This window comes from Chrysochloris asiatica, unplaced genomic scaffold (genome assembly GCF_000296735.1).
Source record: "Chrysochloris asiatica unplaced genomic scaffold, ChrAsi1.0 scaffold00208, whole genome shotgun sequence".
Lineage (NCBI taxonomy): Eukaryota > Metazoa > Chordata > Mammalia > Afrosoricida > Chrysochloridae > Chrysochloris > Chrysochloris asiatica.
The window spans coordinates 5,381,227-5,400,909 of NW_006408726.1; positions in this window are offsets into that span (position 1 = coordinate 5,381,227).

Sequence of the window (19,683 nt, forward strand, 5' to 3'; positions counted from 1 at the left end):
TAAAATATTGTGTAGCTTAAATACAGTAATTTGAGCATATCTCAACCTTGAGCAATACAAGGATCAATTAGCTGTAAACTACTACTTCTAATTATTGTTGTATGTAATTAGTCACATAGCTTGACGGTTTAATAGCTCATGCTTTGCTTCTGGTGCAAAGTGATTGTATGTACAACAGAATGAAGCTATATCAGGCCCACATCATTTTCACAGTCAATGTTAGAGTCCATTGTTGCAGCTACTGTGTGAAATATTCTTGTTGAAGGTCTTTATCTTTTTCCCTAACACTCCATATCACAAACATGATGTCCCTCTCCAATGACTCATCCCACCTGACAGCATGTCTTGAGAAAAAGTCTCACTTTCCCTGCTTCTAAAAAACATTTTGGCTCCACTGTGACAGTCTATTTAATACTTTACAACACCATAGTTCAAATGCTTCCGTTTTTTTTCTAGTCTTCCTCATTCATCATCCAGTTTCCAACATATTGTTGTTGATAATGTGAAGGGCCTTTGAGACAGCTCTGACTCGTAATGACTCTGTATAGGATTCTGAGCATTGGCTAGTGGGTTTGAACTGCCAACTTTGCTGTTAGCCATCCATTATTCTCCAATACCACACCAGGACTTTAGGTGATTGAAAAATCATCGCTTGGACCAGGTGCACCTTCATCATCAAAATGACATCTTTGCTCTTTAATACTTTAATTTGGTCTTTTGAATCAGATTTGCCCAATACAATAGGATGTTTGATTTTTTGACAGCTGCCTTCATGGCTGAAGTTAAAGTGATGACATTGATTAGGAATAATTTGGATTCTGAACCTCGGTATGGGGACATATGGATCAATTGCCGGGGACCAGCCTTGAAAAATTATTAGGGGGCTCTCAAAAAGGGATGTGGAGTTGGCGAAACACACACACACACACACACACACACACACACACAAACACAGAATTGCTGGGTTGTGAGTCTTAGGCAGATGATGATGACTTCTCCTTTCCTCAAAATATTTTGCTTCTTATATACTATTAGGATCTCTCTATAGTCACATACAATCAATTACAATTTAACTAAGTATTACATTCTTTATATTCAACAAACATTCAGGCTACAACAAAAACACAGAAACATCAGAGCACCCCTTTAATTCTTATCATATCCTGTTCCTTTGCATCCCCTAATTATCCCGATAACATCAGGTTTATTTCCATAACTCTTTTAGTTTTTCTTTAATCCTCCTAAGAATGTCAAATTAACTTTCAAGCAAAGTTCTATGTCTTGACTTGCATTTTTACTCTCATAGATTACTTTATAGTTTGATTAATCACAATACACAATCACAACAGTATTTTTTACCATGACTGTCATACATGTCGGTTACTTATAATGGATTTAAGAATAAGAATATAAAAGTACCCAAAGTTTCATAGTCAAAAACAAATAGCAATTCCCCTATACTAACAATTTCCCAAAAACCTCTAGTTAATTTTCTACCCTCATTCCTACGTGTTCCCACAGCTCTTGATAGGCTCTTTGCTATCTTCTGGGTGCCTCAGAGTCTCTTGCCAAAACTAAGCAGGATGTTAATTGTTTTTTAGCTATATTTCAGGTGCCTCAGTGTTTACTAAGCAGGATGGTGATTTCAAGATTGTTTTTTAGCTATCTTTCAGGTGCCTCCATGTCTACTAAGCAGGATGTAATCTTACGCTTGAAAAGTGTTTAGCTGATGTGGCTTTTCCTACTTGTGAAACTCATTGCTGATGTAAAAAGCAACTACTATAACTTTACATGATTAAATTTAGTGTGAGAGTATCTAAATGTAATTTTAGTTTTTACTATGATTATAGCAAATTATCAAGTGAATATATAGAAAATTATTAAAGAAATTCTTATAATAAGATCAAAATTGAGCCATGCACAAAAGGAAAAAAAACAAGAACTGCAAGGCCTCTGCATGAGGCTCCCCTTGGGGTTTTACCATCCAAGGAGACACTCATGGTCGCTTTGCTAAACAATGGGCTTTTCATGCTTAGGGTCTCATGCCGTTCCATTCCTTGATGGCATTGGCTTGATGGCATGGCTCCCACCAATCAATAATAAGGAATCTGGAGACACTGAATTCCTATATTCCATTAAATAACTCCTGGCAACAGATCCAGCCATCTTACCCCCATCTAATAAGATTTTGTCTGAGATATCACCTCAAGCAGTGCCTGAAGAACTATCTGGGAATATCACCTGAGCCAGATGCCTTAGAAGACATTGCTGGAACAATCTTCAACACCCATTTTACTTTTAGGTCCACAGTTAGATTTAAGTCCCATAGAGCCTCAAAGATGAAGTATAAAGTGTGATGCAGGAAGATGTATGTATGCTTTAAAGTTGTTCCCTTAAAGAACAACATTTTTTTTTCCCTAATATGTATAACCAGAAACATGGAGACTATGTATGGGATAATGGTGCAAGAAATATAAGGTTGGATCAGTCTGAGTTTATTACTATCAGTCCACTAAGCACAGAACACTTCATCAATATTTCAGTTTGGGAGGTAAGGGAAAGATCTAATCATTTATTTTGTTGGATCACTGAAGCATGTGGTGTACTACACTAAATCAAATTGAAGTACCAGACTTGCTTTGGTATACTGTAGGAGCAAGTATCCAAAGGTCTAGGGAAATGAGGATGTTAGATTATATTTATCAGTTTAGACCAATAGATCCACACATAGAATACACAGAGGACATACATTTTACAACAATAAGGAACACATTTGTGAAGGTAGCCAAAGCATCCTATAAGACTTCTAGGTTTGTTATTTTATGTAAGTCATATTTGACAGTGAGAGCTGGCCTAATTGAATTAAGACATTTAACTTCAATCGGGCTGATTGGACTTTGTGATGGCAAGGACCAAGTGGCAGCACTTAATTCACAAAGATGAGATGGACGTGGCTAATATAATGAACAGCATAGTCAAAGTAAAAATCAGAATATTCGGGTTCATATGGACGTATGTTGTTATTATTGTTGTTAAGTGGCGTTGGGTTGATTCCAACCCATAGTGACCCTGTATAGGGTTTCTGAGGAGCAGCAGGTGAGCTTGAACCACCAACCTTGCAGTTCAAAGGCCTTTCACTCTAGCGTATTAACCCAAAACACCACACCAGGATTCCATGTGGACTTTTAGCATTGTAAGTCCTAGTAATATTTACTTCATCTTTACAAGTAGAAGAATTCTAGGTCAAGTGAATGGCAGCCTAATTGGAATCATCAGAATAAAGTGTCATACTCTCTCAATCATCTTAAACAGATGAACCAGTTTGCAGATTTATAACCTGCTGCATGAAGAGGACATTGGATCCTCTTGTGAAAAACAAAACAAAAAAACACTACAATACCAGAAATTGATACTATTAACCATTCTCTCAGCCATTCCCAAAGAGGACTACAAACTTTCATGAGAGTAACTATTCACTGAGGAAAGTAAAATGATATGATTTTTTTCAGGGTTTACTGGACACCAGCTCTTAATTTACACTGAATCCAGGAGACCCAAAATGTCATTGTAATTAACCATTAAGAATGTTGTTGTTGTTGTTGAGTGCCGTTGAGTCGGTTCCGACCCATAGCGACCCTGTACAGGGTTTCCGAGGGTGTAAATCTTTACGGGAGTAGAAAGCCTCATCTTTCTCCCGCGGAGCGGCTGGTAGTTTCGAACCGCTGACCTTAAGGTTCGCAGCCCGATTCGTAACCACTACGCAATAGGTATATGTAAAGGTGTGGTTAATATTTGAGTCTTAACTCAGTTTCATTTCACTGTGGGTCTACTATGTCTCCACACCCATCCTGTAGTAATTTCTCCAGTTCAGGACTGCGTAAATTTAATAGACAAATTCAGCAACTAGCATAACCATTGCATTAGATTCTTGACATATACAGTAAGGGATATTATGGTAAAAATCTCAAATGGAAACCATTAAATCACCCTCTGCCTAGGAAAATAGTAAAGCAAAAGCACACTGCATTCCTTCTTCAGTATTAGAGTGTCACCCTCAAGTAGTAAGAGAAATTTCCATTATCAAGGACTTCATCTATGTAGGGGTGGTGATGTCTATCCTTTCACTTTTAACTATTTCACTGGGCCTATATAGGTACAAAGGAACTCTGATAGCATAGTGGTTATGAATCAGACTGCTAATCTCATGGTAAGCAGTTCAAAACTCCCAGCTGTTCCATCAGAGAAAGATGAGGCTTTCTGCTCCAGTAAAGATTTACAGCCTCAGAAACTTTGTACAGCATCACTATGAGTTGGAACCGACTCCACCGCACATAACAAAAATATACAGGTACGGAACACAACTGGAAGTTGGCGGCTAGAGGGTGCAATTCTCCCTTTTTCTTGTTGCTTTCTGAAAGATGGCTCTGTGTGTGTGTGTGCACAGCTAGTCCCTGCCTTCAACAACTCAGGGTCTTCTGTGCAGCCTCTGCTCTGCCTGTGGTCAAGTGGCAAGCATAGTGTCCCTGCTTCTGGAAGTGCATAAATTATGCTATACAGTGTACAGAGAACTAACTGCATTCACACTTTCAGTCTCTACCACATCTACCAGGAGAACGGTGTGTGCCTGAGAATACACCAATATGAAATCCACTAAATATAAATATAACACCATAGCACTTCAGAGAAAACAGACAATTTCATATTACACAAAGAAACAAGACAAAGTGTGACAAACTTGTAACAAAAACACAGTCAGAAAATATACCACCAGAAATAACCTGATAAAGAATTTAAACTAATTTAAACTAATGCTAATTAGGCAAACTCAGCAGATTGAGGAAAACACAGATGAAATCAAGGAAAATGTAGACAATACTATAGAAAATTCAGAAAGCAATCTAACAAAATAATTGAAAACATGGGGACAATACAAAAAGAACAATTAGAAAGCCAGAAGATTAATATTAAGAATTAAGAAATAGATAATACACTGAAAGGACAAAGAATCAATGGAAAGTCAAATTGCTGGAGTTGAAGAAAAATCTCTTAATATTCATCTGCTAGAGGAACAATCAGAAAAAGCATCAAGAATAATCCAAACAAAGCCTAAGATTTATATGAGACAATATCAAAAGAACAACTTGTGTATGATAGGAATTCCAGAAAAAGAAGTATTTTTGTTTTGTTTTGTTTTGTTGTTTTTTTTAAATCTCTGTCCAAGAGTTTTTGGAAGAAACTTTCTCTAACATCATGAAAGATAAGAAGATAGTCATTCAAGAAAATGAACAAACTTCTAACAGGATAGACCACAAAAGAAAATCACCAATTCATATTATAATCAAACTTTTCAAAACCAAAGACGAGGAAAGACTCCTGAGTTACAAAGGAGAACTAATAAGACTAAGCTCTAATAGCTCAGTAGAAAGTATCAGGCAAGAAGACAACAGAATGACATATAAATTCTGAAAGAAAAGAAATTTCCAACCAAGAAGCAATCATGTATCCAGTAAAACGTCCATCAGCTATGATGGTAAAATTCGGTAGTTTTCAAACAAACATAAGTTGAAAGAATTTGTAAAAACCAGGCCCATCTTATAAAAAATACTAAAGGGAGTTTTTTGGATGGAGAACAAACAACAGTGGACAACAACTTGAGACTAGCCTACATGACACTATCACCTAGACTTATGTATCCTTCCAACTTTGAAGTATAACTCCTACTGCATCTAAGGGATACATCCATGAAAGGGAACCTTGTGTAAAACACTTGATTTGACATCCAGTGTATCACTGAGGAGAAGGCAGTGAAGAGACAGTCACAGCAACCAGTGCCTGACTATGAATTCTTGGACATTAAAGGGTCACCAAGTGAGTGAGGTCTGAGAATCCTTGGATACCACTTTATACTTGGATAGTACACATCCCAAAGGTGAGAGAAGAGGCTAATGTGATGCTTTATCCCTTTGTCTGGGCATGTTTCTATGACCCATTCTCTCCTAAGCTATCTCCAGAACAAGGCAGAGTCAGAAAAGTCACCCCTTACTCTCCCAGATGAGTCTCTAGGTATGTTGCTTTCCTTTCCTCACATCTCCATCTTCCCTGTATCCACTCCATCAATGAAAATAATCATCATCTACAAAACTCTAACTCTTTCCCAAGATGTAGTCATATATTTTATGCAGGGACTCAGCAAAGCTAAGGTCTGATTGCAGACATTATATCAGGCTGATTTTTATTCCTCAAATGCCTCTTAGAGTCCAGTAGAATATGAGGAGGCTTTTTGAGATGGAAGCAAGGGTATAATGGTAAGGAAGAAAAGATAGAAGGAAATGTCTTTTTTTTTTTTAATGTTTTATTGTGAATTGTGTAATAGTTTACATGGGAGAACATTAGTTTTATATTCATTCTATCATACATTGTTTCATTGCCATAGTTACTATCCCATCCATGCATCATCACCCAATCAAAGGGTATACCCTGGAAGCCCCCCCTCCCCCCCCCCCCATGGTCCTCAGCACACAGCCCCTTTCCCCTCTGGATCTCAAGTCCCAAGCCACTTCCTCTCTCCACATCATCTTCTCTGCCTCCATCTCAGGCCTTACTGCTTCTCTGGGTATGGTCCTGCTCTCCGCTCTTCTCCATTGATGGTCCCAGGGCCCTCTGTTCCTAGATTGAAAAGTTAATCACTCCCCTCCTTCCTATAAAATGCCCACCTTTACATTTCCAACCCTCACAATCAGTCCTGATAACAATAATTCACTATTGCATGACAAGAGACCCATCTGCCTTTCATTTCATCAGCCCTTCCTGGACAGGCTGGATACCATTCACTGGAGACTTTACCTTCCTCCACGCCCTCTGGATCTAGGTTCCCTCTTGAAAGCTTGTAAGCCAGTCACTTCTTGCCTTTGTATCCTTCCCCACATTTTGGATAGCCAATGTCCAAGTTTCCCAACCCTGTGTAATATTTGTGTGGAGAGGGTGGGAGTAATTCTTGCAGGAAGGATTTGTTCCTGTTTTGAGCTAACACATTTATAGGTGTAGGTCAAGTTTATCAAATTGTATCTGATGACGCTTTTTTCCTCTTCTTTCTTCTTCGGTTTGAGCTCTGATTATCCAGTGATTGAAGCCAGGTCAAGTGGGTATCATCTGCAAGTGTGGGTGTTCTTGCGTCTGTCCGCCCTCTTCTTATAAACTGGACACTTCACTCTCCACTCTAGTCCTCTGTGGCTGTGTCATTGACTCTGAGCCCATGAGTCCCCAGGTCTTGCCACACTGCTGACCAACCAGGTCTCCACCCGGGTTCACAGTAGTCTGCTGAATGATGTAGGGCTTAGCTCACTGCTCCATTGATGTTCTTCCCTCATTTTCCCTTATGGGTGATGTGTGTGGTCGCCATTCAGAGCGTGTATTCTCATTACATCTTAGTCTTGGAAGGGGTCTTGCACTGAGAGGACCCGAACACCTGCCTTGATGTCTCCTGGGCAAGCAACTTGCTTGTTCTTGTAGTAACAGTCGAACTGCCTTATTGTTTTGTACTTTTCCTATAGGTATTTCTTTCAAGAAGTATCTTCTGGTTTTCTAGCTGCTCCAGGCTTGTCTGCTCATCCTTTCAAGTGGAAAAGTTCCCGTCTCTGAAGATCTGGATGTGGTTCAGGCTTCAACCTATAGTCTTATGTAATTCAAAGGCTCCTCAGGAAACCTCCTTCCCTGGACACATTGTAGCCACACTTTAAGTATTCCAATCAGTTATAGGCAGAAGAATGACTTACAAGCTATCTATGGTGATATTTCTGGCTATTCCTTTCTCTCCCCCTCCAGTGACTATTTTATAATATAATGCATGGAAAGCCAAGATTCAAAAGACAGCCAACCATCTTACCATTGCCCCCCTTTTCCCCATTCTAACCATGTCTCAATCTCTGTATCCCAGAGCCCTGTTTTTCTAAGGCTGTGCCTACAACATTTTTTACCTCTGTCCCATTTAGCTCATTCACACCTGCTTAATTATTCTCCCATCTGCTTAGTTCTTCCATTTCCCTCTATCTTCTTGTATATTGCCCCCCTCCCCAACACCAAACTCTCCTGTGTCTATTCCTTTCCCTGTGCTCCATTCTCCTAACCTATGATAATAGCAAGATAAATTACATACAGTCTTACAGTCTTTGTCAGAAAGATCGTATATGAACATTTCGAACCATACGGGTATTCACTTTCAGAAAAAAAGTCATTCTCCTTAATTGAAATCAACAGAAGAATTAGAATGAAGTAAAAAAATCCTGACAGTTGTCTTCTAAGTTTTCAAATTATTGAAGTACAGCTCTTCCTAGTATTCTGTTATTACCCCTCCCTTTAAAAAAAAAAATATATATATTGTGAATTATGTGATAGTTTACATGGGAGAACACTAGTTTTACATTCATCCTATTGTATATACTTTCATTGCCATTGTTACAATCCCCTCCATGCATCATCAACCAACCAAAGGTTATACTCTGCAAGTCTGCAACACATTCCCCCCCCCCCCCTCCCCCCCGAGTCATCAACACACAGCCCCTCTCCCTCTCTGGGTCCAAAGTTCCCAGCTGCTACATCTCTCCATGTCATTGTCTGTGCCTCCATCTCTGGTGTCACTGCTTTTCTGGGTAGGGTACTGCTCTCTGCTCTTCTCCCTTGATGGGCCCAGGGACCTCCACTCCTAGACTGAAAAGTTAATCACTCATCTCCTCGCTACAAAACATCTACCTTTACATTTCTAACCCTCAAAAGCAGTCCTGATAGCAACAATTCACTATTGTATCCAAGAGACCTATCCCCATTTCCTTTCATCATCCCCACCTAGACATATTGGATACTACACAGTGGAGATTCTACCTTTATCCATGTCCTCTGGATCTATGTTCCGTCTTGAAAGCTTGTAAGCCAGTCACTTTTGCCTTTGTAGTGCACCACCCCCCTCCCCAATTTTGGTTAGCCAGTGTCCAAGTTTCCCATCCCTGTCTACTCTGTGTATGGAGGGGATGGGAAAGATCCTTGCTGTAAAGATTTTTTCCCTCTTTTGAGCTACTGCATCTATAGGTGTAGGTCAAGTTCATCAAGTTGTGTCAGATTACACTTTTTTTCCCCTCTTCTTTATTCTTCTAGTTGAGCTCTGATCATCCAGTCATTGAAGCCAGATCAAGTGGGTCATATTTGCTAGTGTGGGTGTTCTTGTGCATATGCCCTCTCTTATTATCAGCTGGACACTTCACTCTCCACTCCAGTCCTCTGTAGCTATGCGACTGACTGTGGGCCCAAGAATTCCCAGGTCTTGTCACACTGCTGGCCAACGAGGTCTCCACCCGGGTCACAGGAGTCTATTGAACATTGTAGTACTTAGCTTACAACTTCATTGCTGTTTTCCCCTCACTTACCCTTATTGGTGATGAACATGGTCACCAATCAGAGCATGTATTCCCACTGAATCTTACTTAGTCTTGGAAGGGGACCTGACCACTTGCCTTGATGTCTTCTGGGTGAGCAACTTGCTTGTTCTTGTAGTAAACAGTTGGTCTTCATATATTGTTTTGTATTTTTCCTGTTGGTCCATCTTTCAAGAAGTATCTTCTGTTCTTCTAGCTGCTCCAGGCTGGTCTGCCTGTCCTTTCAAGTGGAAATTTCCCAACTCTGAAGATTCTGGCTGCTGCTCAAGATTCCACCTAAAGACTTATGTAATGAAGAGGCTCCACAGGAAACCTTCTTCACTGGGCACACTGTAGCCCTATGTAAGTATTCCAATCAGTTATAGGCAGAAGACAGACTTACAAGCTTTCTATGGTGGTATTTCTGGCTATTTCTTTCTCTTCCTTCCAGTGACTATTTTATAATGCTATGCAAGGGAAACTAAGATTCAAAAGACAGCCAAACATTTTAACATTATTTTCCCCCTTTTCCCCATTCCAACCATGTCTCAATCCCTGTATCCCAGAGTCCTGTTGTTCCAAGGTTGTGTATACATCGTTCTTCACCTCTGTCCCACTTAGCCCATGGAAACCTGCCTAATTATCCTCCCATCTGCTTTGTTCTTCCATTTTCCTCCCCCTTCTTATATATTACCCCCCTCCCCAGCACCCAAACTATCCCTGCCTGTGCTCCACCTTCCCCTCCCTCTTCTCACCCCACTCCCCACACCAAAGCAACCAGCAAAGAAGCCCCCCTCCCCTTTAGTATGGGTTCTTTTTCTTAGTCATTTACAGTAGTGGTTCTATTCAGTATTTCTCCTACTTATTATCCTTTTGATTTCCTTTCCTTTCATGGGCCATGTGGTTTCTAATGCGTGCTATTTGTTTCTTCTCCCTCTTTTCTTTTGTTAGGTTTGCCAATGGTCTGTCAATTTTGTAAATCCATTCAAAGAACCAGCTTCTTGTCCTGTTGATTCTTTCTATAGTTTTTCTGTTTTCTATCTCATTTATTTCTGCTCCAATCTTTATTATTTCTTTTCTTTTGGTGACTGTAGGTTCCGTCTGTTGGTCTGTTTCTAATTGTTGTAGATGTTGTGTTAATGTGTTAATTTTGGTTCTTCTTTTTAGATGTGTGCATTTATTGCAACAAATTGTCCTCTCAGCACCACTTTCATCATGTCCCAATGATTTTGGTTTGTTGTGTTTTCATTCTCATTTGTTTCTGGGAACTTTGTGAATTCACAAAGTTTAATTTCTGCTGCTACCCAGTCACTTTTCAGCACGGTATTATTAAGTTTCCATGTACTTGACTTTTATTTCCTTGTTTTTCCTATTGATGATTTTTAATTTGATACCATTGTGGTATGAGAGGTTGCTTTGTAGTATTTTGATATTTGTAAATTTATGGAGATTTGTTTTGTGGCCTAAGACATGGTCTATTCTGGAGAATGTTCCATGTGCAACAGAAAAGAATGTGTATTGTGCTGTTGTTGGTTGAATGCTCTGTACACATCTATGAGGTCCAATTGGCTGATTGTATTGTTTAGTTCTTCTGTGTCTTTGTTAAGTTTCTTTTTGGTTGTTCTATCTATTTTTGAAAGTGGTGTATTAAAATCACTCACTATTATTGTAGATTTATCTATTTCTTTCTTCAAATCTATTAGACAACAGGAAAAGAAACTGGTTCTTTGAAAGGAGCTCTAACAGATTTGAAGAGCTCTTTCATTGGGAGCATAGATATTTATTGTAGTTATGCCATCTTTTTTCAATTGTTCTTTAATCATGAGATAATGCCCATCTTTATTATGCTGGTTTTTGATTAAAATTTTATTTATCAGAAATTAGTACTGCCACTGCTGTTCATTTTTTATTGCAATTAGATTTTTTTTAGTTTTTCCCCATCCTTTGACTTTTAGTCTGTTTTTGTCTCAGTATGAGAGATGGTTCTCTTGTAGATAGCATATTGAAGAATTTTGTTTTCTTATTCATTCTGCCACCCTCCATCTCTTAACTGGTGTATTTAGTCTTAACTGGTGTTTTCATTCAGTGCAATTATCGATTGTTGTTGTTGTTAATTGAGTCCATTCCGAACCACAGCAACACTGTACAGGGTTTCCAAGGAGTAGCTGGTATGGATTAATTGTTTGGATTAATTGCTGCCATTATGTTTGTTTTCCGTGTGTTGTTGCTGCATTCATTGTTCTGTGTGTCTTCCTTTGCTGAGTTCATGCTTTTTTGTATTCTTTCTTGTGACTTTCATCCTAGTTTTAATGTTTCCATGCTCTTCTTGGATTTTCATTTTCTTGGTATGTTGTCAAGTGTTAATTTTCTTTGAGGTTACCTTTAACCTCATTAACTTTCCCCTCCATTTAGTGCAGTCTAGTTTATCTTGTAATGTACCTGATCTTCTCACCATCTGGATTTCTCTTCATACGTGTTTACCTTCTTTTACATTGTAATTGTTTCGATCATAGACTGACCTCCTAGATTCTCTGAGTTTGTTTTTAGAGTTTTGTTCTGTTCATGAATCTTCCATCTGTCAATTTAGTTCTGGGAGATGCTACCACGTATGTCAATCTCTGGTTGTTGTCTGTTCTTGTTGGTTCTCAGTCCACAAAACTCCTTTTAGAATGTTTTGTAGCACAAGGTTGGCTTTGGCAAAATCCCTTAGCTTTTGTTTATCCTGCAATGTTTTGAATACACCATTGTATTTGATTGATAGCTTTGCTGGATAAAGGATTCTTGACTGGCAGTTTTTTTCTTTTCTTTTCTTTTCTTTCTTTCTGGGTTTTAAATATGTCTCCCCATTGTTTTCTGCTGTGAGATCTGAACTTAATCTGACTTGCTTGCCTTTGTATGTTTCCCTAGCTGCTTTCAGGAGTGTCCCCTTATCTTTGATTTTGGAGATCATGATTATGATATATCTCAGTGATTTTCTTTTGGCATCTATCCTTCCTGGGGTTCGTTGAGCTTCTCTACAGTTTATCTTTTCTCTTTTCAGGATGCTAGAGAAATTTCCTTCCAGCAGTTCTTCTACTATTTCCTCTGTGGACTTGTGTGATTCTTCTTGGTCTGGAATACAGATAATTCTTAAGTTATTCTTCTTCATGTTGTCCAACATTAATCTTAGACCTTCTTCAAGTTTTTTTTTTTCTATCCTTTTTTGGTTGCTCTTGTATCTTAGTGGTATTGAGAGATTTGTCTCCCAGATCACTGGTTCTGCCTTCCATCTCTTCTATTCTAATCCTTTGCCCTTTCAGTGTATTGTTTATTTCTGATATTCTATTATTGATCATTTAGATCTCTTTGTGTAGGTTTGAATTATTTCCAATGCTATATCTGTCTTATCTGAGTGTTCCTGTAGTGCTTTCTGACTTCTTCCTTATTTTTCTCAACTCCATTGTAAAGTGTTTTAGATCATTTTATAATCCTTTTTCTGGATTCTTTCTCAGGCATTTCCAAGGTCTGCCCTCCTTCCAGAATGGAGTCCAGGTCTACTTCTAGGTCCTTTATCTCAGACATTTTAACTTGTTTCTGGACACATGCTGATATGGTCATCTGCTTTTGCTTCTTGGGCATGTTTAGTCATTATCTGTAGCCTTAATTGAGTATGTGTTTTGGTGTTTTTTATGCTTTCTGATTGTTTCCATGTAGATGTGATCAGAATGTGGGCTTCCCTTTTCACTCTTCTTATTGCTTAACTCAGAGTAACTTTCACAGGTGTTGTCTGCCTCCCTGGTATATGGCAGTTAGTATTGATTCTTGTCTGTGTTTTGGTGTTTTATATAGTGTGATTGTCACTTGACTATATGGCAGCCATTGCTGTCTCTTCTTGGGTAATATAGAGTGAGAAAGAGCCCCCCAAAGGTAGGAGGGAAGCATAAAACAGCAAAACAGGAACAGCAAAAAAAAAAAAAAGACATAAAAAACACAAAAGCAACAATAACAAACAAACTAATAAATTAGACTTGATACTGTAATCTATAATGCAAGAAAGGGAGAGGAGAGAGAGAAGAAAAAAAGAAAAGATCTGTAGCTTAATATGAATATGACTGTAATGTCCTCTTTCAGCTTCTTACCTTCAAAGCTGCCTGCGAGATTTCAAGTTACCACTATTGGTTGTTATGCTGTACCTCAGGATTTTTTATTTTAGACCACTTTGTTTTTAAACTCTCTTTCCTTCTTCATGCACCTTGTTCTGGCATTTTCTGTATTAAAAACAAACAAACAAACAAAACAGTTCAGGGCCAGCTCTTGGGCTGAGAGTATCTGTGCACAATTTTGGCAGAAGAACCCACCAATGGTACGGGTTGGGATGTCCACTCACTCAGGCAACTCTCTAGTTACCAGAATTGAGTTGCATAAACAGTGCGGGGGGGGGTCAATGAACAGATAACAAAAAGAAAGAAAATCATAAGAAAACAAAGCCAACATATTGTATTTTCCACCTTTGCTCCAAGGTTCTTGTGGCATTTTTTCCGTAGTGTGTCTGCTCCTCCAATTGGTCTTGCAATTTGGCCTCAACCAAGTTGTGGGGTCTTGGTCACCAAGCTCAGAAGATTCAAAAGTCCATGATTTCTTTCTTTTGTTACAAGTTCCACAAGCTATAAGACTTCAAACTTTTAAAATATTCCTACCTATGTGATTCCAAATTTTGGAGGTCTGACTTGAATCTGCTTTGCCTGGTATTCTGTGGTATTGCTGATGGCATACATCACTGCACCTCCACCCTAGCCTCCATCAAGCCCTGCCTCCCTGCATATGGTAATAATTTAACCCTTACTTTCTGGCCTTCCTTTTCTGCTTTATCAATTATGAAATGCAAACAAGTGGAAGTTTTTCCATGTTTATTTAAATTTTAAAAATTTAAACTAATGGTCTATGTTTCATGTGTCTTTAGGGCTTAAGACACCATCATATCCCCCCTTTTTGTTTTAATACTTAATTTTTGAGTATTTGGTGTTTCCTTTCTATGATGGCTTGACCTGTAGGATTAAATGGTATGCCAGTAGTGTGGATAATATTCCACAATTCAAAGAATTTCTTAAATCTAGTAGAAGTATAACATAGTCCATTATCAGTTTTCATTTTAATGGGCTTTCCAGATGGGTGAAAACATCTGACAAATGTGAAATAATATGTTTAGGTGTGAGTGAAGCCAGAATAAGTGTCTATTGCAACATGAATGTATTCAATTTGTCCAAATTCTTAAAAATGAGTGACATCCATTTGCCATAACTCATTAGCAGTCAATTCCCACGGATTGACACCACCAGGTAAAGGAGGTCCATGTACAGTTTGACAAGAAATACAAGCATAGAAAAGTTGTTCTGCCTGTTCTAATGACAATAAAATTTCTTTAGCAAGGGATCTTGCATTCTGAGGAAAATAACCATGGGAGTGGATGGCTTCATCTAAGCTATTAGAAAAGGCTACCAATTGATTAGGAAATTCATTTCTATATATTAATGGCCCAGAAAAGCCAGAATGAGAGCAGGTATGTACTATATAAAGTGGATGATGGTGACAATCAACCAAATTTTAGATTAAAATAAATTGAGATAATAAATTTTATTAAAGATTTCTTTTATATTAGCACCTTCATTTTTAAAAGGTATATACCACATATTTAGAATATGCAATACTGTTTAAAGATTGGTTATGAAAGTGCTGTCAGGCCAAAATTAATGTTCCCAGTTCCACTTGTTGAATAGTAGTAAATCCTTCTTTAGTTTTATATTGCTAACTAGAAGTTTTCCAGTGTCCATCCAGTTTTCCAGGTGGTCCATCTTTAGAATCAAGGAAATCTTGGGGTTAGCAGGTTGGTGTGACAAAAGGGAACTCTGAGAAGAGGAAGAGACTAGTTTGCCCTAGTAGACTCTTTTAAAATAAGAATACACTCATCAAGGAACTAGGGAAAGTTCATGAGAAGGGGGTAAAACCAACTATAAATGAGAATGCTCCCTGTAGGGACTAGTAGGCTCCATTTGGAAAAATTATAAACTCCAAAGTAGCCAGTAAAGGGAAAATGGAGGAGGGGCTTTTCCCAAATTAGGTTAATAAAATTCTTTGTCAAATGGCCATGCTGTGCGTCTGCTCATGTCTACCGGGACTGGTCACCTAATTTTGCAAAATCGAATAAAGAAAACTTCACTTTCACAAAATGAGTACAGATGAGTGTTTGTCAGTATAGACAAAGTTTCTCACACAGGCCTTTCCTGTTTTTCCAGAGCCATCAAGGAAAACTGTTAATCCATCATAAATGGGGGAGGATAGTATTTTAGAATGAAGATAAGGAATATTTATAATCAACAATTGAAGAAGATGATCAAAAGGTAAGCAAAACTTAAGCTCTCCGATATGATCAATAAGAGCACATTGCCAGGATATATTTTGTTGTAAGAGAAACTTAAAATCTTCTTGTTTTAAAGGTAAATAGATAACGGAGGGATCAAATCTTGATAACTGTTGACAACGATGTCTTCATTTTCTAATCATTTGATGTAAAAGATCAATAGATGAGATGAAAATTCCTTTATAGGTATGCCCTAAAAATAGCCATTCTAATATTAATAAATTAGGATTTAATTGTCCTAGAATTCCAGTAGAACTATGTGGAGTAGATATAATGAATAAACATATTGGCCTATGGTCCACAATTAAGGACAACAATGTTTCTTTTTCTTTTTTTTTTTTTTTAATTTAATCAAAGACAAAGACTTAGATTTTGTAGACCTTGATTATTATATGTCTTGGTGATTGTCTTTTAGGGTCTATTCTAGGGTTCGTTAAGCTTCTTTAATGCTTATCTTTTCACTATTCAGGATTTTAGGAAAACATTCTTCCAGAAGTTCTTCAACTATCTCCTCTGTGGGCTTGTGTGATTATTTCTATTCTGGAATGCCAATCATTCTTATGTTATTCCTCTTCATGTTATCCAATATGAATCTTAGGCCTTCTTCAGATTTTTTTAATCCTTTTTTGTGTTTGTTCTTCTATCTTAGTAGTGTTGAGAGATTTATCTTCTAGCTCACTAGTTCTGACTTCTATCTCTTCAATTCTACTCCTTTGCCCTTTCAATGTATTGTCCATTTCTGACATTCTATTATTAACTGTTTTGATCTCTTTCTGTAGGTTTTGAATTGTTTCCAATGCTGTATCTATCATATAACAACAACAACAACAATCATGATGCCTCTAATATACATCCCTGCAGGGTTGTCACAAAAGTATCTATTGCTTTAGGAGTTTGAAAGGCCTCAGGATGTGGTGGACAATTATCATATTTAATTTCTTTATTAAAGTCTATAGAAGGAGGCACAGTTGGAGGTGGCGATGGCAGTTGTGGAGAGTCCTCTACATGAAGAGGACACAGATCTGTTCTGAGTCAGCTCCATGTTGTAATCACACCAATAGGCATGGATTTTTCTTTTTCAAAATCCCTTTTAACTTTCTATCTGTCTGTTCCTAGAGTTCATCATCCAAAGTTCCTGAATCTGGAGACCAGAGACTGTGGTCCCTAAAGCACATCAACAGAGTTTGAATAGCCTTATGTTCAACTGTGCATGAGGCTGCATTCAAAACCTGTTGCAATATATATATATATATATATATATTATCTTTAGTCAATTCTTGACCCCTGATAAAAATCCCCTAATATTTACTTATTACTCTCAATGGGTGCTCTCTTGGAACCTTCTTTTACCGAGATAAATTAGATCCAGATACATTTTTTCCACACTGAATATCAGTATTCAATGGGATTCCTCCACTTGGCACCAGTCACATGGTGTCACCATATGCTTCATTTACAGTACTGAGAAAACCCCGAGTGGAAGAACATAATACACAAAACAAATAGTTAAGAAGAATAGGGGAGAGGAAGTCTCTTGAGTTAGAATACTCCTCCTGACTTGTTCTGTTTTCTCATATTTATTGCACTTTATCAAAGCAGGAAGTTCAAAAGTATTTTTGCAAGCCTTAGGAAAGCATAGGTAGCAACATTAATTCCTAGATAAGGTTGAGCACAGAGAAACATGTGATAATTTTCTGACCTCAAACACGCAGAACTAGGTCTTCCTAGTTACACAAACATCCTTGACACACACACTTGACCCAAGTCTTCTCAGGTCAGCATGCTTTATTTCTCACACACACTATCAAGACAAAACTTTCAAAGAAGCTACATTCTTTTAACCCATGTTACGGCAGACTTAGTGAAAGTAATCCCCACAAAATTTGTCCTTATTTTGTCACTGATGACCTTTATAATTCTGGGATTCACATTTAGAATACTCCTCCTATTCTAAATATTCACATTTAGAATACTACCATGGTTTATTTACATGGTATGAAGTAAAGTCTAGTTCCATTATTTTGCATATTAATTTTCAGTTTTGCAGCACCAATTGTTGAAGAGACCATCTCCTTCCCATTCAATGCATTTAGACCCTCTGTCAAAGATCCCTTGGATGTATGAGGAAGGGCTAATTTCTCCATTCTCAGTTATATTCCATTAATCTGTGTGTCTTTCATTGTACCAGTACCAAGCTGCTTTGGTCACTGTAGCCATGTAGTAAATTTTAAAATCAGGGATTGAGAGGCTTCCAACTTTGTTTGCTTATCCTAGTTCTCTTTATTCTCCATTTAAAGTTTATAATAATTTTTTCTATCTCTGTGAAGAATGTCATTGGAATCTTGATTGGGTTTGCATTATATATGTAGATTGCTTTGGGTAGTACTGACATTTTCATAAAATTAAGTCTTCTTAATCAGAAGCAAGCTTTTTTTTTTTTTTAATATATCTTGTATTGTTTCTTGTAATGGTGTTTTGTAGGCAGCTATCTTGAGCTAAATGGAACAAGGGTAGGATCAGAGCCACCCTGGACACCTGGCAAATTCTTGGAGATAAAGGTATGGACAATCTTATTTTTGTCTCTGTTCATTGGGCTCTTGCTGCCTGTGTACCTAAATTCTGTTGATTAGAGGGGGTGCCTGAGTAAGTGAACAACCCCCAACCCCTGAGGATTCTACTTTGCCTGCGCACAGATCTGCTGAGAATTTAAAGGGACAGTTTCCACTTTAAAACCAAACAGCAGCACAAAACAGCCACAGCTGGGCTTGAACTGTGCATCACTAGGAAAAAGGCCTGAATGGGTGTTGCCGAGCAGGAGAGAGACAGACTAAAAAAGAAATAGATAAAAAATTAAATCCTGAGTTATGTCATAATGACCAACTGTGGCGTCTTGAAATTTCTGTGGTTGTCTTGAAGGCAAGAAGCAGAGCAAGGGACATTAAAGTCATAATCATATTTGGCTACAGACGTTCTGTGTTTTTTTGTTTTGTTTTGTTTTGTTTTGTTTTTTTGTTTCTCTCTCTCTTTTCTGTGATTATATACTATAGAATTCAATATGTCTTTTTTATTGTTGCTGGGTTTTTTTTTTTTTTTTTGTTTTTTTTTTTTTTTTTTGGTCCCCTCTTTACATTTATGGGCTCTTTCTCTCCCTACACTACATAAGAAGAGAGAGCAATTGTGGCCATATATTAAAGCTACAATCACAACATATAAAATCCAACCATCCAGGCAAGAAAGAATATCAGCTGCCATACACCAACCAGATAGGCAACCAACATCTGCAACAGTTATTCTGAGTGGACAAATAAAAAGCGTGAAAAGGAGAGCCCATATTCTGATCACATATACACGGAGGCAACCAGAAAGCATAATAAAACATCAACATACATTCATCTAATTATTAAGGTCATAAATAACTACTTAAAATGCCCAAGAAACGGATAACCATAGCAGCACATATTCAGAAACAAGATAGATAGAGATGGACATTATCTCATGTTGAAGGGAAGAATTGAACAAGATGACATAACAATAATAAGTATCCCTGCTCCCAATGAAAGAGTTTCAAAATATATAAAGCAAACTCTAATAGATTAAAAGAAACAAAAAGATGAATCTACAATAATAGTGGGTGATTTTAATACACCACTTTCAAAAATGGATATATCCACCAGAATGGAACTTGACAAAGACAAAGAAGAACTAAACAACACAATCAGCCAAATACACTTCATAGATATGTACAGAAATTCATCCCAACAACATAACAATACATATTCAATTCCAATGCACATGGAACATTCTCGAGAATAGACCATATGTTAGGCCATGAGACAAACCTCAATAAATTTACAAACAACAAATAGTACAAAATAATCTCTTAGATGA